The following is a 20,793-nucleotide window of genomic DNA, read 5'->3' on the forward strand; positions in this document are numbered from 1 at the left end:
GGCAGGAGGAGCACAGCATGCTCCTTGGGAGTCGTTCACGCGCTTTAGTCCCCACCTACTCTCTGCTCTCTCCAAGTAGTTGCTTGCATGCAACATGTACACCCTGGGAAACTGCTGTGACTCGCAGTTAAATCAGGTGAGAGTCATTGATGGAACTTTTGCCCTCTGCGAGATAGGGAAACTGTCTTGCTCTAGCATGCAAAGACTGTTCAGGTGGAGGAAATCAATTTGTGATTCCATAGCCATGAAGGAGGTTTAGAAACATATTGAGGGGCACAGAGAGCAGGACAAGGTACAGACAACGTCCTGGACACCCACTCCAACTAAGACAGTCCCCAGTCATAACCTTCTTTGTGGCGCTGGAATCGGCCTTCCACAACCAAGAGCAGGAGAATGTCCAGGTGTGGCAACTTTCTCATTTAACACTTTCCCGCACAGGTTTTTTTAAATCACATATAGTAAGCATGGTCAGCGATGGACTACACATATCGTCAACAAACATGCACGCAAAGCAAAATGTCGGGCCATGCTTTAAAAATAAGCAAATCCTTTGTTTTTGTTTTTTTTACGGTGAATGAATTTTCATCTGTTTGTAACAGATATTCCACTAATCGGTATGTCTTGTGGACCCTCATAAAGTAACACTAAAGTATGCACCAGAGTGATGAATTCAGTTGTCATGCATGTAGATTTAGGCTGGAGTGTTGGAAGCTGCTTGAAGGAGTTAGGCATCCATTTCCTCTTGAAAGTCAATGCAATTTGGGAGCCTAAATCCCTTAGGCACTTCAAATCCCTGCTTCATGGTCTTAATAAGACTTTTGAAAAGTAAAGCGTGCATTTAAGAGACAGCTACATTAAATCATCTTCGCTCTGCCCCCAACTCCCGTTATGTTCACAAGTTTTATTAAACCCTCTCAAAGAACAAAGAGAATTGGGGAGGGCGAATGCCTGATTCACTTGCTACATCTGAAAACCAACTGAGGAGAGAGAATTCATCTCTGCCTTCCAGCCCTGTTAATACTGTTTTGTTGCTCACAAGCTTAAAGAGAAAAAAAAATCAAGGCAATGCAAGTACTAGATTATGTAGAGCTCAATTTTAAAACCCCTGGGAATGAAGAGAGGGCAAGCCACAAGTTTAATCATATCTGGGTTGAAGCGGAGTCCCTCTGGCTATGAACTTACATTCTATATGGGTATACTGTTTGGTTCTAGAATTTTTAAGCTTTAATTTCAAGTTAGCATTTTCATGGTTGTTGTCTGTCCACGATGCACCCAGTAATACAGAATGGCATTAGGACACACTACCTCTTCAGCTGGTACAAAGGGGCTTCCATTAACAAGATTAGACTGTGTCAGATGTAGCATGTGCAACTGGTTTTCTGATGATATGGAAATAGGATCAAGCTCCCAGCAAGAGGCCAACACAGCAGCTTGTGTAGAGGTAAACTGCAGGTCTCTCCTAGGAAGCATTTTAGATTATAAAGTTTACTTTTAGGTTCTTAGCGCATGGGGTTCTCAATAGGGATGTGAAGGACTAGTCGATTATCTGATAGGTTCGTCAACTAGTCGCTTCCCTCCTCCCACGCTTTCTGCCTCCATCACAAAGAGGCAACAAGAGGAGGAAAGAGAAGGGGGTACTTCAAAGGGCAGCACTGCTTGAAACCTGGGGCCAAACCCCAGGCTCCATGCAGCACTGCTGCTTTGAAACGCCACGTAAAGCCTGGCATCAAGCTGCATGTGGTGTTTCAAAGCAGCAGTGCCGCCCGGAGCCTGCGGTCAACGATGGAGTCCCCAGCTGACACCAGACTCCATGTGGTGCTTTCACCTTTGAAGTGTAGTAACAGCTCTAGGGCTACACTTCAAAGGCAGAGGTGCCCTATTTGATTAGTCAATTAGTCGATATTTAACATCCGTAGTTCTCAAATTTCATTGCACTGCAACTGTAACCCACACACCTTCTGCATGTGGTGTAGGGTCCCATCTAGTGGCACTGAGAAGACTTAGAGAGAGAATAATGAGCGTGCTCTACAGCCTTGGCTGAGAGCCTGCTGGGTTTTAGCTCATGTGGTAGGGGCTCATTTTCTAAGTTCCAGACGGCCTACGTTTGATTCCGCTCACAGCTGACTGGAGTCTGTCAGTGTTACACAACCCCCTTCTGACAATAAAAGTTACTATATGACCCCAGGAGAAGGAACTGAAGTCAAGTGCTCACCTGAGCCCTACCATCCCATATGTACCCTCAGGCTTTGTTGTAGGGCTTAGGCATCAGCTTTGGCCCCAGGCTCCAGCAAGTACCCACGCCAACCCTGGTGACCCCATTAAAAAGTGGTCATGCCCCACACTTGTATATCTTAGATCTGTTTTTGATCAAAGAAGTTAGAGCAGAATGGAAGGAAATAAAGCTGCCCTCATGGGTTACGGGACTGAGTTTCGGAAATGCCGAGTGCCTACAAATCTCATCTTAGTCCTGGGAATGAGAAGAGCTTTGCACCCTTTAAAAATAATAATAATAATAATCAGGCCCCATATAGTTATATTAAGGAATCATCATGCAAATTGACAAACACTTCATCTATAGATCCTGATCCTGCTAGGTGTTGAGCATTATTCAAATGGGAGTGGAGGGCTGAGAGGAAAATTGTTCAGTATCACTCCCCGATTAGGCCTGCAGAGTGTTCTGCACCCTGAGGTGCATGAGAATACGGGCTCCAATTAGTGCTTCGTGTAACGATGGCATCAAGTGCCAGTTCCCGCAGTTATTCTACAAGAGAGAGAGCAGGACTGATCAGTTTCTCCAGACCGTATCTATGCTTTATGTTAGACCCATACACCCTACTCAAAAGGGATCTCACTGTAGAAAAAGAGCATTGATTCCTTGTTGAACAATACCATTGCTATTGACTGTATGGGTAGACCACACAAAACCATGGGATGATTATGGAGCAGATACTTCCAAAATGTTTTCCTACATTTAAAATTCCTGAAATGACTGGGTTGGAAAGGAATTTTCACATTAAATGCAATGGGACTTCAGCAAGGCGTTTGCCAGAGCAGACTAGCATCGGACCTGAATTTCTGGGTATGTCCAGACTACATGCCTCTGTTGGCAGAGGCATGTAAAACAGGCTACCCGACATAGTCAATGAAGCGGGGATTTAAATATCCTCGGCTTCATTAAAATAAAAACGGTCACCACGCAGCAGTCAAGACGCGGATTGGTCGACAGGGGAAGCTTTTGTCGAACTCTCCCTTATGCCTCATGAAATGAGGTTTACAGGAGCGGTTGACAAAGGCTTCCCCTGTTGACCGATGTGTTTTGACTGTCGCGTTATGCCAACGATCAGCTGAGCCGGCACAGCATGGCAGCCATTTTTATTTTAATGAAGCTGGGGATATTTAAATCCCCGTTTCATTGACTATGTCAGGTAGCCTATTTTACATGCCTCTGCCGCCAGAGGCACGTAGTCTAGACATACCCTTTTAGAAGCACAATAAGGCACCAATCACGTTCCCTCTGAAGTGAATGATGAGACTCCCATTCAAGGGGCCTTCCACACAAGTTCTCACAAGTCTATGACCTGATTCTGGTTCTAAGCACTCTTCTTCCCAGCACCTAGTAGTCTGCTAAGTCCAATGGAATTATTTTTGAAGTAACACACTGGAAGCATGGACCCCTAGATGCAGCTTAATACACACGTGGTATTTTTGGTTAGTTTGTGTGAAATGCTATATTTGGTTTTACAATACTGTCAATTATACATAGCTGGTAGTTTTGCTGGTTGCTATAAATCAAGATAAATTCTCACTAGCCACTAGACTGAGTGCATTAAAACACCCTCATTGTCAGGTCCCAGAGCAGATAAAGTTTGGCACACTATTATTTGAAAACAATTGAAAGGATGCAATTAGATTAAGAACAAATATCTATTCTGGGAAGTAACCTTAGAATCCTTTATCTGGCTTCTAAATATGGGTCATGTGACAACTGCATGTGCAAAAAACCTCCCTCCCTCTCAAGAATGCATACAATTCTCATAACATTTGCATTCTTGTCACTGCTCTCCGTTTACAAAGTCTGTCAAGAATAGGAGGCATTCATAACCCTGCTTTGCACTGTTCAGGCCTCTTCCAGCTGAGACTCTCAGAGAATTGCACCAACATTACCAACTAAGCTTTACAATTGCCCTTTGAGGGTGAGCCTCTCCCCATTTTACACACGTGGAAACGGAGGTACAAAATGGTGAACTGACTTGGATCAAAGTTGCACACAAAGAATCAGTAGCAGAGTTGGGAATAAAAGCCTCAGATTGTGTAGCTTTCAATCTTCTACGCTACCCCCTGGACAACTCTCCACCCCCCACCCTCCTGTTTTTTAATTATACATAAAAATGAAAGCACGCCCTTGACGGTCCTCTTCACCATAAAGTAAGTGCATAACACGGCTTCTTTAAGTACAATGCCCTGTCAACATACTTCACTTCTGACCAGTGCCCTTCTTTAGCTATCAGAGGGCCACTAGTCCTCAAACGTTTATTTTTAACACAACTGCATGTTGCTCCCAGTCCATCACAACTTCCCTTCTCTGTAGCAAGGGGTTTTTAAAAGCTGATGACTTTATTTGAAATATTTAGACAGACAGAATACTACTATTAAAGACATCCACAAACAAGGAGACAAAACAAGGACACTGATCTCCTAGGGTATGTCTACACTACAAAGTTAATTCGAACTAACGGACGTTAGTTCGAATTAACTTTCATAGGCGCTACACTAGCGCTTCGCTAGTTCGAACTTAATTTGAACTAGCGGAGCGCTTAGTTCGAACTAGGTAAACCTCATTGCACGAGGACTAAGCCTAGTTTGAACTTACTAGTTCAAATTAAGGGGTGTGTAGCCCCTTAATTCGAACTAGTGGGAGGCTAGCCCTCCCCAGCTTTCCCTGGTGGCCACTCTGGGCACCACCAGGGAAACTCTTATGCCCCCCTCCCGGCCCCGGAGCCCTTAAAGGGGCACGGGCTGGCTACGGTGCCCGTGCCAGGTGCAAGCCTGCCAGCACCCAGCCAACAGACCCTGCACCTGGAATGCCATGAGCCAGCCACCCGATGCCCCCCAGCCCTCCGCCTCTTCCTGAGACCAGGCTGGCGGCTCTTGGGAGCCTGGCCAGGACCGCAAGAGGCGGGCACCTGCCTGGTCTAGTGCAGACATCGTGGACCTCATCCACGACCTCCGCACTAGGCACAGGAAAGTGGCCGTCTAGGGCAGGAGAACTGCCAGCCTGGCCACTCAGGAGCAGGTTTGCATGAAAATCAAGGTGGTCCACTGAGACCCCCGACCCTGAGCCCTGAGCTTAGAATGGCCGTACTGGGTCAGACCAAAGGTCCATCTAGTCCAGTAGCCTGTCTGCCGACAGCAGCCAACCCTAGGTACCCTGGAGGGGATGGACCAAAGACAGTGACCAAGCCATTTGTCTCGTGCCATCCCTCTCCAGCCTTCCACAAACTTTGGGCAGGACACCTTTTCTACCCCCTGGCTAATACCACTCCATGGATCCAACCTCCATGACTTGATCTAACTTCTCTTTAAACTCTGTTCTAGTTCTAGCCTTCACAGCCTCCTGCAGCAAGGAGTTCCACAGGTTGACTCTTTGCTTTGTGAAGAACTTTCTGTTACTAGTTTGAAGCCTGCTATCCATTCCTTTCCTTTTGTACCTCTAGTCCTTCTATTATGGGAACTAATGGAGAACTTTTTTTTTGTATGCACCCTCTCCACACCACTCTTGCTTTTATAGACCTCTATCCTATCCCCCCTCAGTCTCCTCTTCTCTAAGCTGAAAAGTTCCAGTCTCTTTAGCCTCTCTTCATATGGGACCTGTTCCCAACCCCTGATCATTTTAGTTGCCCTCCCCTCTCCCAGCCTCTCTCTTCCCCTCTCCCACCTTTTTCCCAGTCTCCCCCAGTTTTGTTCAATAAAGAGAGTTTCTATTTTTGACCACACGTTTTCTTTATTTTGTACATCAGGAAGGGGGGCTAGGGAAGGGTAAGTGGAAGGAGGTGAGGGAGGAATGAGGTACGTGCCCCCGATGGGGAGGACTGGGCTGGCTCTGCGGGTTTCTCGGGGTGGAAGCTCTCCTGCAGCCCCCCAATTACCCCCTCCCCCCGGATGGCAGCCTGCGGCAAGTGCAGCTGGGGTGATTGCTGAGTGCTGTGATGTTCCGCATGGGGGCACTCAGGGCACTCCAAGCCAGGACTGCTTTGCAAGCGGGGAACCCTGAGAACTGTCTGTCTGGGGTGGGGGTCGGGACCCTTTAAGCACAGCCCTCGGCTAGCCTGAGACAGCAGCTCCACACTCTAAGTCCTCATCTGATGCCCTGCCGGCACTGCTTCCGGCCATCCTTAACCTCTGTTCAGGGTCCACTCTGTGTGGACATGCTAGTTCGAATTAGCAAAACACTAATTCGAACTAGTTTTTAAGTCTAGCTGCGCTAATTCGAATTAACTAATTCGAATTAAGTTAGTTCGAATTAGCGCTGTAGTGTAGACATACCCCTACTTACAAAAGAACTTTCGGACAATGTGAAACCTAAAGAGAAAGGGCATTGAGGCTACAGTCTGGCAGATAAACAGTGACACTTGGAAAGTAGGTGAGATGACAGCACTAAAAAGGATATGGGTGACTGTGCCCTTCAACATGACTCCTTTTACTGAAGAAGAAACCTGACTGGAGCAGTAAGGATGTGTAACCCATGCATCTACCGGTGTGGTTCGCTGTCCCACGCAGTGGCACTTAACCAACTTAGAGAGAGAAAGAAGGGGATTCCTCTACAGCCTTAGCTGAGAGTCAGCTGGCTTTTAGCACAAACTGTAGAGGCTCATGCACTGAGCACCAGAGGTCACAGGTTTGGTACTGTCTGTCAGTTTTACAAATGCACCTGAAGAAGTGGGTGCAGGAGTCTTTTGCTGCACTGAAGTTCTGATCAGCTGCCTAAATGAGTGTCTGCGTCTTCCTTCCCTCCTGACCCTTCCTGAGTGCAAAATCACCATCATGGCTATCGACTTTAGAGAATGGCTTAGAGCTCAGCATGTGCAAAACACAGGCACGCCGCGGTCCCATGCTGATACTCCAGAAGGGTCAATTTAGCACTTTATCTTGTTGACAGGTAGGTCAACAAACGTTCCCCATGGGGCTGATCACTCAGATGCTTGGTTGGGACCTGGGTCTGGCCTCACATTCAGTGGTTTTATGCTGGTCTAAGTCCATTTTCAAGGCAATTTACTCCTGATTGGCACCAGCAGGTGATCACAACCAGGCTCCGGCAGATAAATTTCACGGCATTTCCTGTCCTCTGTGTGGGATGAACCTCTGCAGTGACCGTTGCCACAGAACGGAAAGGTCTTTGGTGCGCTTTGGGGTGAAGGGAGGCATGGAGACAGGAGGTATTATCAATGCAATGCAGCACAATCTGCACTGGACTGGAAATCAGGAGAACTAATCTTGGCTCCACTACTGGCCCATTCTTTCATTCTGGAAGCCATTTCACCTCCTTGCTTCCCCTGCTATCGTGTGTCTGTCAGGTGTATTTAGATTGAAGGCCCACCAATGCGCAGGAGGACGACTAAGGGGGCATCTGCCTTAGGGTCCGGCCATTCAAAAGGACCCAGGAGTCTTGGCTGTTGCTATTGCAATAGTGGCAGCAGTTAGAGCACCAGGCCCTTTAACTCACCACCAAGACCCACAGGGCACACTCCGAGCAGTGCTGAGGGCTGCCTAGGGGAGGCTACCGCCAGCCCCATCCCTTCTTCCAGGGGGCATGGAGTCAGTGACCGCTCCCCACACCTTGCTCAAGGGCCCAATGTGTGTCTGTCAGCCCCACTGTTACATAGGAATGGTCTCTCACTGTATGTATACACAGTGCCCAGCTCACAAAGGCCTTCACACTGCTGTAATGTAATACCAAGACAGTGAAGAGTTTTGTCTGAGAAAGGCAGAAGGAGTCACCTTTGAGATCGTCCCTACATGAAGCCACAGAAAATCGTATTTGAAATATTTTTCCAGCTCAAGCGTGTCTGGCTCATACACGCTCACAAAACCATCACCACCAAAGGCAGGAGTATGGCAGAACAATGAGTGTCAACAAGACCAGCGCTGTGAACCAGCTGAGCTATAAGATTAAAATGCTGCTATGATGTATCCATCCTTTACTCTTAACGAAGGGTATATCTAGACTACATAGATTTTTTGAAAAAAAAACTGCCCTTTTTTCGAAAAAACGTCACCCGTGTCCGCACTGCAATCACATTTTTTCAAAATTAAATCGAAAGAAGGGGGGGGGTTCGACATTGGCAAGCCTGAAATTACGAGGAAGAACACTTTTTTCAAAAGAGCTCTTTCAAAAAAAGGTGTATGTGTGGACGGAGAATAGGGACATTTTTTGAAAGAAGAGGCAATCGAAAAAAGCACAGGTGCCTTAGTGGCCAGTCTGAGAGTTACGAACAGGGCTTTCTTTCTAGAGAGCGTCCATGCAGTGTGGATGCTCTCTTTCGAAAAAGCAGATTGCTTTTTCGATCCAGTTTTGAGGTGTGGATGCTCTTTCAAAAGAAGCTTTCAGTCTAGATGTACCCTAAGAGGTTTCTGCCACCATGAGCTTCTTGTGGCTTGAGAAATTCAAGAGGGACTTTAGCACTGGAACCCGTGTTTAAAGCCAACACTGGGGGTTTCATGGAGGAGGGAAGAAAATGTGCAGCTGGTAATCCGAATGCTTCTATAAAAGCTGAAATGAATTTCCTTTCCACACAGACGTCTGGGATACACAGCGAACACCTAGTCATGCAGGGTCACACCAGTCAACACCATGGTTGAAGCTGGCAGAGTAATTTCCTTGTCTAGCAATGGTTACATTTTGCAAAGTTATTACCATTCAAATGTCACTTGGCCAGACACGCAGCCCCCCGATTGTGCTAACAGTATCCTCAGCTGTTGGGTTTGTTCCATCGGGACCACGGCCGTTCCACGTATCCATAGCAACCAGCATTTATGCAGAGAAATTCCCATATGAACAAGACGGGGTGGAATTCAGACACTACTTCAAAAATTATTCATGAAAAATTAACACCGTGACTCTGCCCCCAGCACTGCACGGAAATCGCCAAGCAGGAGACTTTCCCTTTTATTTCCCCTTTGCCAAAGGTGTTAATTGCGAGAGGGGGAAGGGTGCCGTTTATTGGCATTTTCATTCGGAAATGGACTGAAATTGGCATGGTTCTACTTCAAAACTGCTTGTTGGAAGAAAAACACACAGTGATGGGGGACAGAGCAGTTGGCATCTCACCATCCACCCAAACAGCCATCCACCACTGCTCTTAGACAGAGAATCCTCAGGTTAGAAGAGACCTCAGGAGTTTATTGAATCCAACCACTATTGAATCCAACCACCTGCTAAAACCAGGACCAATACCAACTAAATCATCTCAGCCACAGCTTTGTCAAGCCAGGACAAACTGCTAGGGATGGAGATTCTAGCACTTCCCATTCCAGTGCTTCACCATCCTCCATCGTCTTGTATTCCTCTACATTCAGCTCACATTGCAATTTAAGCAAGACTAACCTCTCTTATTGCCTGCTGTAACTAAAGTGACCTGGGTCAAACCGAGCAAAGAGCAGATCGGGGTTGTAATTAAGATAAAGGATACTCTTTTGAGATTGCAGATACAGAAGAACAGAGTTATGAAGACCTTGGATGTCTGTAACACTGAACAAAATATTACAGCTATTCTTTCAAAAGTGCATGATGGAACATCGGTTTAATGCAGCAGAAGAAAAATCCTGCTTTTAACTATTTAAATGAAACAAGCACAGAAATCATTTCCTCACTTTGCCAAGTGTTTAACAAAAAACTCCCCTCCTTTTTAAAGCTGTTTAAATTTAATACAGTACTCTGCTGTATTTGCTGTGAGTGTGCGCTTTCCTTTCTAAAAGGGGGGAGGAGGTGCAATTGACCAGTGAGTTCATAGTTGAGGTTCTGGTTCGCTCTCACTTTTGGACTGACTCAAAACCAGCACTCACCCTGAGTCCAGGCTTGCACTAAGTAGAACTACACTTCATGTTCATCTCACAATCCTTCCCACCCTTTGTATTTTTTTTTAAATAAAACCATTTAAGGCCTTATCCTCCAAAAGTGAGCTATTTATTTGAAACCAATGGAGGCCTGATAGCAGCATGTTATGCCAACAAACCCTAGTCGTCTGGGGGCAGAATTGAACCTCAGACCTCTGGAGCTTAGTGTAGGAGCTTCTACTGAATGAGCTAAAAGCCAGCTGGGCTAGCAGCTAAGGCCATAGAGCAATCTCACTATTCTCTTTGGCCTGGTTTACACTAGAGCAGGAAAGTCAGCTTAAGGTATACAACTCCAGCTATGCAAAATGCGTAACTGAAGTCAGCTTACCTTAAGCCAAGCCTTAGCAGTGCCCTGGGGGAGGCCAATGACAACAAAAGCTCCCATCAGCTTTCCATACTCCTTGCAAGAGGAGGAGTAGGGACTCTGGTGGAAGCTGCCCTCAGTGTTCGATTTAGGGGGTCTATACTAGGCCTGCTAAATCAAATGCCAGAAGATGGATCTCCAGAGCATTCCCCTTCCGGTAAGTATAGATGTGACCCTACATGGGACAGTGAACCACACTCAGAAGGTGTGTGAGTTACCCAAGCTGTTCAAGTGTTAGTGTGTGAGACTACACTACCAGCTGGTGTTCAAGTTATAACACTGTGACAGCTTAAAGGGAACACACCAGTACACAGATCAAGCCTACAGGCTATTTTTACAAAGGAATTCAGACACCTGTCCACATTTTAGATGCCTAAACACCTGTGTAAGAGGCATTTCCGTTCACTCACTATCGGACTTCCCTCCCCAGTGGGCAGGGTTGTCGCAGGGAGTAGCGTGAGAGGCCGTAGACCAGGCATCGAAAGAATAGTCTTTTGAGTGAATGGTGTTGCCTGCTGATCTCCCGCTATAGAGGAACAGGTGACCATGCTCACTCTGTGCTGAAGCCTGAGCTAATCAACCCCTTCTGTTCCCTGTTCAACAGGTGCTTGGTAGTTCCATTGCAGAAGAAACAGCACAGAAAAACCAACCTGATTTGTAGGGAAAGCTGCCTGCCCTTGAAATCCCTGTAGCACACAATGCACCTCCTGGGAAGTCTATTATCTCGCTAACTGTAACACTTCAGCCAGTTCATGCTAATGATTTTCAGGACAGTTTCATGCTAATTTAGCCACAGAGCAAAATGTGTAGAAATAACAGTCTCCTCACCCCAGATCCCAGTGGTACAAGTCAGCTCCTTTTGAACTCTTATTTCCTCTACATCTATATTTGTTCATAATGCACCGATGGGTCATTGAGAAACAGGCAAGGTTGCTAGCATGTACGATGCCCTTTTCACCCCCCTGCAACTGGCTGGCTAGATATTAAGTGTGACTAATAACTTCTTATTGCATCTTCTCGGCAGCTGCACAGCACGGAACCCAGGCAAGGTATAATTTGGAACTGCTTTCCAACATCAGAACTGCAACATGTAATTACAAGCCAGGGGAGAAAAACAAAGAGTGGGAGAAACACACCAGGGCAACGTGAGAAGGCACACAAAAGCCTCATCAACACTATAGCTTCACCCCCACAACACATCCTGCCAGAAGCTACCAGCCTTTGCTTTCAGAAATCTTTTGTAAGGGTCTCCATTTTTAAGAAAAAAAATGCTTTAAGGAGGCCTGATTTTCTGAACCTTAGATTTCCAGAAAGCTCTGAACACTTGCTGTTATGCCCCCCCATGCTTTATGAAAATTGGCTTATGAATATTCATAAGTCAAAACCACTTCATGCAAAATGGGTGATGTCATCACTTTAAAGGTTGTAATCCGCTGAATCTGTAGATCATACTGGTGCGTATATATCTTTCTTGTATGTGAAGTTAGAAATATTAAGTGGAAACCTGTTTTATTAATTAGTCCATGTATTCTAATAAAAGCTATTAGTTTCATTGCTCTGACAACGGTTTGGTCTTTCTGAACTACACAAATAGAAAGGGTGTTAGGAAAAAAACCAGTAGGCTAAGATCACATGCCCCCATCCTAAAAGAAGAGCTGGACGGGAAATGGTTTTTTCCATCTCACAAAAATTTCTGAGATTCCAAAACTTTGCCATTCTGCAGCAGGACAAAACCTAACCCCGCCCACCACACACACAGGTTAGCACACTCTGCTGGGACATGGGAGACCAAAGTTGAAGTCCCTGGTCAGATTCTCTCTTCTGAAGTATCTCCCTAGCAAAACTTTAAATAAAACAGATATATTGTTGTGAAAAGTTTTGACGGGATGTTTTAAAAGAAGGGTCATTTTAACAACTGTGTAACCACTAAAATTTTTTTGCAATGGTTGCTAGGCTACCCTGGGAGTGGGGCTAGCAGCCAGTATGCTCCCAGCTGTCCACCCCACTCCCAGGAAGACGCCTGCCACTCTTTATCCGTGGGGTCCTAAGCTCCCTGCGGACAGAGGCTGCTCCAGCATCCCACACTGCTCCTCTGATACAGAGGCTGCAGCATGGGATGGTAGACAGGAGCTGGTCCTCATGGTGGGGCTGGCAGCAGGGGGGGCCAGAAATGACCTCCCCTGGTCCAGCAAAATCCCTCATCCTGGACCAGTCAGGTCCCAAGGGTGCCAAACCAGGGAGGTCCAACCTGTAGCAGTCTTCAAGTACTTGCATCGCTGCCAAAAAGAACATGGCAAAAAGTTTTGCACACAAGAGGCAATGGGTTCAAACTTCAGCACAGCAGATTCAGAATAAATTTCAGGAAAACTTCTAACGGTTGGAACAGATGCCTCGGGAGGTTGTGAAAACTTCTTCACCAAAGATTTTCAAAAGGAGGCTGGCTAGCCCTCTGTCGGGGGTTGTTTAGACACAGAAAATCTTGCTTCTTGGCAGGGGTTTGGCTTAGATAACCCAGGCAGTATCTTCTAACCCTACGGTTCTATGATTCTACAATCAAAGCCAACTAGAAGTTCAGGGTTCTAAGCGCAATACAAACATATAGTGGCTATCCCAAAGAACCCATTCATGAATCTTGGCTATTGGGGAAGGTTTCCCCGAGTGACCCCACTAATTTATATCCTGAAAACAGGAGGCTTTTATATTGCTTCTATAGTGGTCTGTTGCATTCAATGTCAAACACCAATATTTAGTCATGGAAAAAACTTCACAGCAAAGCAGGCTTGTTCTGCAAGATTGCCCTCCGCCAACTCAGAACAATGTGGTTTTTTTGCATAGCTGGCCACAAACATCTGAAGCGGATTTTACACTGTAAACAGGCACTGGCAGTAATAACTGTGTTTTCTAGAGGAAGAACAGAGACTCAAGCAAAAAAAAAAAGAGCAAGAAAAGCAGAGAATGACAACAAGATTGAGAACCTCAAAAGGAAAGAGGCTCAAAAAAAAAAAAAAAAAAAAAAAAAAAAAAAAAAAAAAAAAAAAAAAAAAAAGCAAGAGATCGGTAAATATTAGGGGTCTAATCCTGACCCCAGTGACACCAATGTAAATCTGGAATAACTTCATTGGTGTCACCACATTTAATTCAGATTTACACGCATGTAATAAGAAGTGGAACACAATGCAAAGGGCTGAGTTCCCCCTTCATGGGGGAGCTCACTGATGGTAAAACCTGTTTCCCAATTCCATAGCTCTGACCCCAGCCAAGGGCTCCAGGGAAGAGGCAAGGGGCACAGTTTTGGTGGTTTTGAGGATGCATTAGTGGGTGATGGTGGGTACCTCTGTGGGGAGCTGGTTCCATCCCATGAGTATGTTTCCCCCAGAGGCTGTGGTTTCATCAGCCCCCCCGCCCGCCCATCATCACCTACTCCTGTTGGCGGCAGAGCAAGGAAGGCATGTTGAAATCATGCACTGGCATAATTATGAATGGACAGTGTTATTTCTACTAGAAAAAATCTGGGGTTGCTACTGGAGCATGGCTCAAAAAACAATTTCAGTGCAACTCCTATTTTAATCCAACGTCTCCTGTAAGAAAACAAAGCTAATCACAGAGGTGGTTGGGAGAAGGGAAAGCCACAAAAGCAGCTTCCTTCCCCATTTCCAGGCATTTCAGGCATCAAGATTCCTGTTCCTTTGCTCTGACTGATGCAGCCAGTGTTAGGGTAACTGGCTCTCACTAAATGATCCAAACACTTCACTTCTCACTGAAAGGGGATAACTCTGGGGTGCTGCTTCACAGCAATGCAATAAAACAGGCAGCGAAGGAGGCACCTGCATTCAACTGAAGCCACAGGGGAATTTAGGGAGACAAGAGAGGCTCCCTCAAATTGAGAATTTGACCAGGACACTGAAGCCAACGGGTCATCTTCCTTAAAAAAGGACTTGTTAATTACCACGATTGATCAGACCTCAATTTTACTGCTCACCCAAAGCACAGATGAATAAAAAGTGCAAAGGCAAGAGACCACAGCTCCAGATAATGAGCACAGTGACTAAATGCATTTAAAAATAACTTATTCATTCAGATGTTTCTGTTTCTATACAAACTTCTATGGGAGTTTTAGGCATTGTCTGCCCCCGTTGAAGCTAAATTTCATAGTGAAATGTTATGTATATATCAAATGACAGAACAAACAGCTGAATGATTTCAATGTACTCCAGCAATGTCCATCAGAGTATCCTCTATCAAGCTATGTATAATACATTGCTGTTTGCACAGTGCTTTGAAAGCATGGCAACCATCTCACAATAGCCAAAGGGGTAAGTTAGTTAGCTCTCTCTTCCCTATACAGAGATCAGCGGCTTCATTCTACTTCTAGCTACACCAGCCTGGTTTCAAATAGTCAGATACTCTAATACCTAAGGGTTAGATGCAAATGAGATCTCCGCATTGTTTGGGAGATACTGGAAAGCAGAGGAGGGGAGTCAAGAATTTAGGGAAAAGAGTCTGATGAATTTCTCTATCCAGCATGGGAAGGCTGCACAGAGCACAGAGAAGTGGCAGCAAAGCAACACACACCAGGTAACTCAAGGATTCACATCCAAGAGGTAAACTCAGGTCAGTTGGGATACCTGCCTCCCCCCTTCCCTTCTCCTATTTATTTCAAGTTTTCATATCCCCTACTCATAACTCCACTCATCTGAAGAAGTGGGCTGTGCCCACGAAAGCTCATGATACCATCTCCATGTTTTGTTAGTCTATAAAGTGCTACCAGACCACTTGTTTTTTTCTGTAACAGACTCACTCAGCTACCCCCTAAAGCTGCCTTCACACAGGTTGTCTGACATCGGAGCTAACACAGATCTTGCTTGGAGCCCAAATTCACTCAAAGCTCTTGTTCTGCTGAGACTGGACAAAGTTCTTACCTTTGACAAATTAGAAAAATCTGCCTTTTTGCCCCCTTTAACATCTTAGGATGCTCATGAGGGCTGCTGAGTGAGATAAGAGTATATGAAATTCCTGTCCATTACACTATCTATGCCTACACCTCCATTCTGCCTGCATGCTCTGGGCATATGAAAAACCCCTCCCATAAACAACCCTTGAACTATCTAATACACACTTCAGCCTACCTTTGCCTCTCACGTTTAAGCCATGTTTATCCCCTCTGAAATTCAGGTTCAAGATTTTTCAGTCTCCTCTATCCCAGACAAGAAGGTCCTCCATGTGAACAGGGAATACGGAATTAAGTTCTCAAAGACCAAAGTAACATCCAGGGAGCTCACCCCGGGACCTACTGCTTCCAAGGATGCGAGGCTCAGACCCGTCCCTAGCCTTCAGCTGCAGAACAAACACAAACAGACGTTCCCAGTGTCCAGGAGAAAAAAAAAATGCAATTGCTTCAGAAGATCCGCCCCCCCACATGCAGCTTTCTCTGGCTTACACAGAGCTTTATTATCTCCCAGTGCCACAGTGGATGGGAGAACACACAATTCCATTTATTAATAACTGCTCCCCCATTCCTCGGTCTCTCCCTTTACTCCCCCCATCCCTTCCAACTCTCTGGATTTCCCTCATGCATAATGCAGGAGACATAGTTCTTGACACTACCCACTCTGTACTCGGTGCCTCGGAGTCAGCTGAGAACAGGCTTAAGTACCAGCCAGGGCTTGTCCCCATGTTCCACACACTGCAGGCCAGAGACACTTGCACGGCAGGTTTTCATTGTTCCTAATGCAGCCTCGTTCTGTTCCAACCCTTTTTATAGAGCTTTGCAGTGATAGGACAGATCCGCAGTGCACGCTTCTAACGGACGAGAAGCCAGGAAGTTCTGCTCTTCTCATACAATAGCACGAGTCCACTGAGGCAATAGGTTTTCAGCTCCATTACACCAATATATTTGGCCCTGTGTATCGCAGCATAGCATCCAGCAGTTTAATGCCGATTACTAGCATCATTTTAATGTGGATTTATTAGGGTCCTACCAAATTCATGGTCATGAAAAACATGTCACAGACTGAAATCTGGTCTTTTCTGTGCTTTTACTCTGTACTACACAGAGAACACCAGCATTTCTCGAATTGGAGGTCCTGACCCAAAAGGTAATTGCAGAGGGTGGGAGGGGTCACAAGGTTATTTTAGGGGGGGCAGTATTGGAGAGTGGTGATATTTGGGGAGTGGGATTACCCAGCTCTCAAGGCTGCGCTCCGTCAGAAGCGGTGCAGAAGACTGGCAATACCATACCACTCTTACTTCTATGCGGCTGCCTTCAGAGCTGGGATCCTGGCCAGCAGCCGCTCTCCAGCTACCCAGGTCTGAAGGCAGTGCCACCATAAGCAGCAGTACACAAGGAAGGGTACCAATACCACAGCCCCCACTCCTCCTACAACTAGAGCCAGGGTTAGGGGTGGGTGAGCCGGGCCATTTTCAAGGGGCCACTGACAGAGCCCAATGGAAGCCCACTTGGGACATGTGGCAATTAAAAGGGCCACAACTGTCTACCTTTTTTTTTTTTTTTGGCTTGACAAGTTCCCTGGTGGTCACCCAGGGCTGTCAATAGGACTGACCCTTCCTACACCACCACCATGGAGATTTAAATAGCTAAAATAATGAAATGTATTATTTTTAAAGTCCTAGGATTGTGAAATTGACCAAGACAGACCATTAATTTGGTAGTACCCTAGTTATTACCTTGCCCTTCTGTAGCACACACAGATCCCTAAGTGCTTCATAAATGTCAAGTAAGTCTCAAACTACCCACTCACCACTGACATTTATAACAAACACCATTTACAGAAGATCAATCTGCAGCACAGATGGCAATGTTGGGTGTACAAGGACATAGAGAGGAATGGACTTCTAAAAGGAGTTGGTGCAGAAGTGAAGAACAGATCCCCTTACAGTTCACTAATCTAACTATTTAATCATCCTTCCTCATCCCTTTACAATACTGAAGCTCTCTTTACTGATATTAATAGGGACTCACTACTATGCAAAACAGATATAGAACTGGTCAATAACCCAGAATGTCACAGCTCAGATAGGGAAAAGAACCTTCTACTAGTTTAATAGGATACCTCTGGTTTTCCAAAGGCAGATGTGGTGCAAACCAAACATCCAACAGAACTGGAAGGAGAAGCAGCCAGCCAGACTGCTGGCAAAACCAGACAGAGACAAGGAAGATGTGAGGAATACAAACACTAAGTCTGGCATTGGAAGTCACTGGAGATGGAAAAGGTCACAGACACAGACACACAGTTTTCTAGATGATTTGAATGCCCTATTAAGAAGCTTCAGACACATGGAAGAAAAATAATCTAGCCCCAAACCCCCAAACAACCTTGCTATATTTCTCTGCACAAGAACTAGATGACATTCTAGAACTGTTGGCCACATTCTAGAAGTGTTAACCAGCCACGTCCCATTTGCTGTAGTGTCTGGCTGGTGAGTCTTGCCCACATGCTCAGGGTTTAGCTGATCGCCATATTTGGGGTCGGGAAGGAATTTCCCTCCAGGGTAGATTGGCAGAGGCCCTGGAGGTTTTTCGCCTTCCTCTGTAGCATTGGGCACAGATCACAGCTGAAGGACTCTCTGCATGTTGGGTCCTTCAAAGTATTTGAATGCTTCAATATCTTTGATATAGGTGAGAGGATTATTCTAAGAGGGGTGGTTGAGATTCTGTGGCCTGCACTGTGCAGGGGGTCAGACTAGATGATCATAATGGTCCCTTCTGACCTTAAAGTCTATGAATCTATGAATAAGGCTGCAGTCCTTAATTCACAACCCTTTCCTCATGCTTTTATGCTGAGTTTGTCATTGGCAGTATCTCTCAACAAGAGAAGGTCAGAGAGCCCAATTCTCTTTTTATTTATATCAGTGTCACTCTGTTGCCCATAGCAAAGATGCCTTTATGGACAGAAGTGTGAGCTGGAGGAAAATCAGGCCCAGCATCAGCTGTTCTATTCTTCTGCACCACAGCAGCTTTCTGCCCAATATCTACCTTCCACCCCACAGGTTAAACCTCTCTAGTCCAGCAACATCCATGGTCCAGCATGATTTTAGTTATCAGGATGGCCACTTACGCATGTGTCCAAGTTTCCCCACAGTCCTGTAAAGTTTGTTTACAGCCACCAGTCCTGGCGCTCAGTGTTCTGTGCTGTTCTTTAGCTCTGATTTACCCCTCAATGTCTTCTCAGAGCCCAGGAAGCAGTGGAAGTGTTGGTCATGCTGCTAGACAATACTGACCTCCTGTATTCTGACAAATTCTCTAATTCGACACTGGTCAGCTCCCGAGGGTGCCAGACTAGAGAGGTTCATCCTGGACATAATGGAACTTGGACAAGATGGTAGGGAAACCCCCCAAAACTCTGAATTCCTTGGCCTGGAAGAGTGGTCCCCACAAAACTCCTTCATGTGACTAACTCCGGCCCTTACTGTACAATTCCTGCTTTTCTAGGCAAATCACGACTCTGCCTTAGCAATGTGTCTACAGTAGGGATGTTAGACACACCGTATTCCTTCCTATCAAGCCCCTCAGATGCCAAAGGATTTCACCATGTAGTGGCCACACTACTCATGCAAAGGTAACACGAGTTGGGAGGACACCACATCACATTCTTTTCAACATTTTGAGTTGACACATGCAAAGTGAGGTTCCCGGAGCAGGCTAGACTAGCAGCCAGGGGATGGCCTTATACTCGCATGAATCCCAAGACCAATGGGCATTGGAGACCTGCTGATCTCCAAGGATCTGAGCTCAGGGTTCAGCCATGTGAGTCTCCATTCCATAGATCTTAACAATCAAGCAGCCATTGGCCCTGTGCCATGACTAGACACTAACCAGCTGTGCCACCCAACCTGATTGGATAAAAACTGGAGTGTCAGCTGTTCTGAGCAATATTCAAATTGCATAGATCCACCCACAATGGCTGTACCCTAGATACAAGTTTCCACCGATCAGCTCCCTGCTGCACACCTCTTCAAAATCCAACCAGGCTCTTCACTCAGGTGTGTACACTGCACAGCTTTTAGCGACACTGCTGTGTCCATGCAGCCGGGTCACCAGGGACATCCCTAGAGGGGCACTAGGCCTGGGGCAACTCCCTCGCCACAGGCCCCGCCCCTGCTCTACCTCTTTCCCCAAGTCCCACCCCTTTGTCCCTCCTCCTGAGCAATGTGAGCCAGGGACTACTGCGTGGCCTGGCACGGGACAGCAACAGGGGTCGCACAATTAAGTCATTTGCCAAGTGCAGGGCCTGGAGCAACTGCCTGAAACAATCCTACGGACCCGATGGCAGCATAAACACGGTTTGTCAGCACTTTTGCTAACAAAAAACCCCCTCTCCCCCACAGTGGCTGTGTTTGCTTGGTCTGTTGGGGAGCATGCCTGCTGACCAAGCACTGTTGATGCTAGTACTTACCACAGCAAAGCTTCTGTCCTGGGTGGGGTGGTGGTTAAGCATCTGTGAACAGCCAGGTGATTTTTGCTCCCTTCCTTCCCGGCTTTTCAGTTCAATTTCACAGACCCTAAAAAAGGGAAAAGCACATAGACCCTTATATGCACAGAGGCATTTCTCACTACTACACTGAAATGTGGCCGCCTGTAGGGTGGTGGATGGTAACTAGGTGTGGACAGTTACACAGAAAGATACCCATCAAGAGAAAAATGTCAGAAAATTCGTACTCATAAGCACCATGCAATCTTTAAGAGCTGCACACCAAGATTGACTCCGTTTCTAAGGGCCCACATTGCATGGTGGGGAGTTCACTTCACCAAGCCCAGAAAGAAAAACTGCCAGAGTGAATCTTCTAGATTGTTTACCAGTAATAGAGATACAGCCATGTTAGTTTGGTAGCTCCCCCAATTATCATCCCTAATATCGTTATCTCAGACACTAACCTCTCCTTCTTATCCCCCCCCCCCCCGTTCTAAAATCTGATTTGTCAATTTTGTGTGTGTTCACTTTTTTTTTTAATTGTATCTCTTAGGTATATATGGTCTTGCCAATTTTCTTCCACTATTTGATCTGAGGAAGTGGGTCTGGCCCACGAAAGCTCATCACCTAATAAACCATCTTGTTAGTCTTCACAGTGCTGCATAGTCCTGTCTTTTGTTTACCAGTAGTTCTGGAAGTGAAGTCTGGCAGACCCCCTAGATGTTCAACTATTCCCTTATTTGCCATCTAACAAAAGGTCCAGTTCGTGGTGCTCCAAGGGCAAGCACAAACTCCATGACCTTAGCAGGAGCTTTATCTTACAGTGCTTGAGACGAAGCCTGAAGTGCAAACCATTACAAATACTAGTGAATCTCTGGAACTGGCAACAAA

General features: G+C 46.0%; 1 protein-coding gene across 18 annotated transcripts in view; it reads right to left on the reverse strand.

Annotated features, from left to right (window-relative positions):
- The window catches only part of NFASC (neurofascin), a 278,159-nt gene that overhangs the window by 159,310 nt on the left and 98,056 nt on the right, over window positions 1-20,793 (reverse strand). For 9 of the 18 annotated variants that reach the window (XM_075910489.1, XM_075910486.1, XM_075910494.1 and 6 more), the window contains exon 2: window positions 19,888-19,993. The exons of 3 other annotated variants lie outside the window; for them this stretch is intronic. The gene's annotated coding sequence lies outside the window, so the exon portion shown is untranslated. Of the gene's footprint in view, window positions 1-15,600; window positions 15,809-19,887; window positions 19,994-20,793 lie in introns of all 18 variants that reach the window. 6 more of the 18 variants (XM_075910505.1, XM_075910503.1, XM_075910504.1 and 3 more) reach the window with 1 other exon arrangement.

The sequence above is a fragment of the Pelodiscus sinensis genome, chromosome 27, assembly GCF_049634645.1.
Source record: "Pelodiscus sinensis isolate JC-2024 chromosome 27, ASM4963464v1, whole genome shotgun sequence".
NCBI classification, from domain to species: Eukaryota; Metazoa; Chordata; order Testudines; family Trionychidae; genus Pelodiscus; species Pelodiscus sinensis.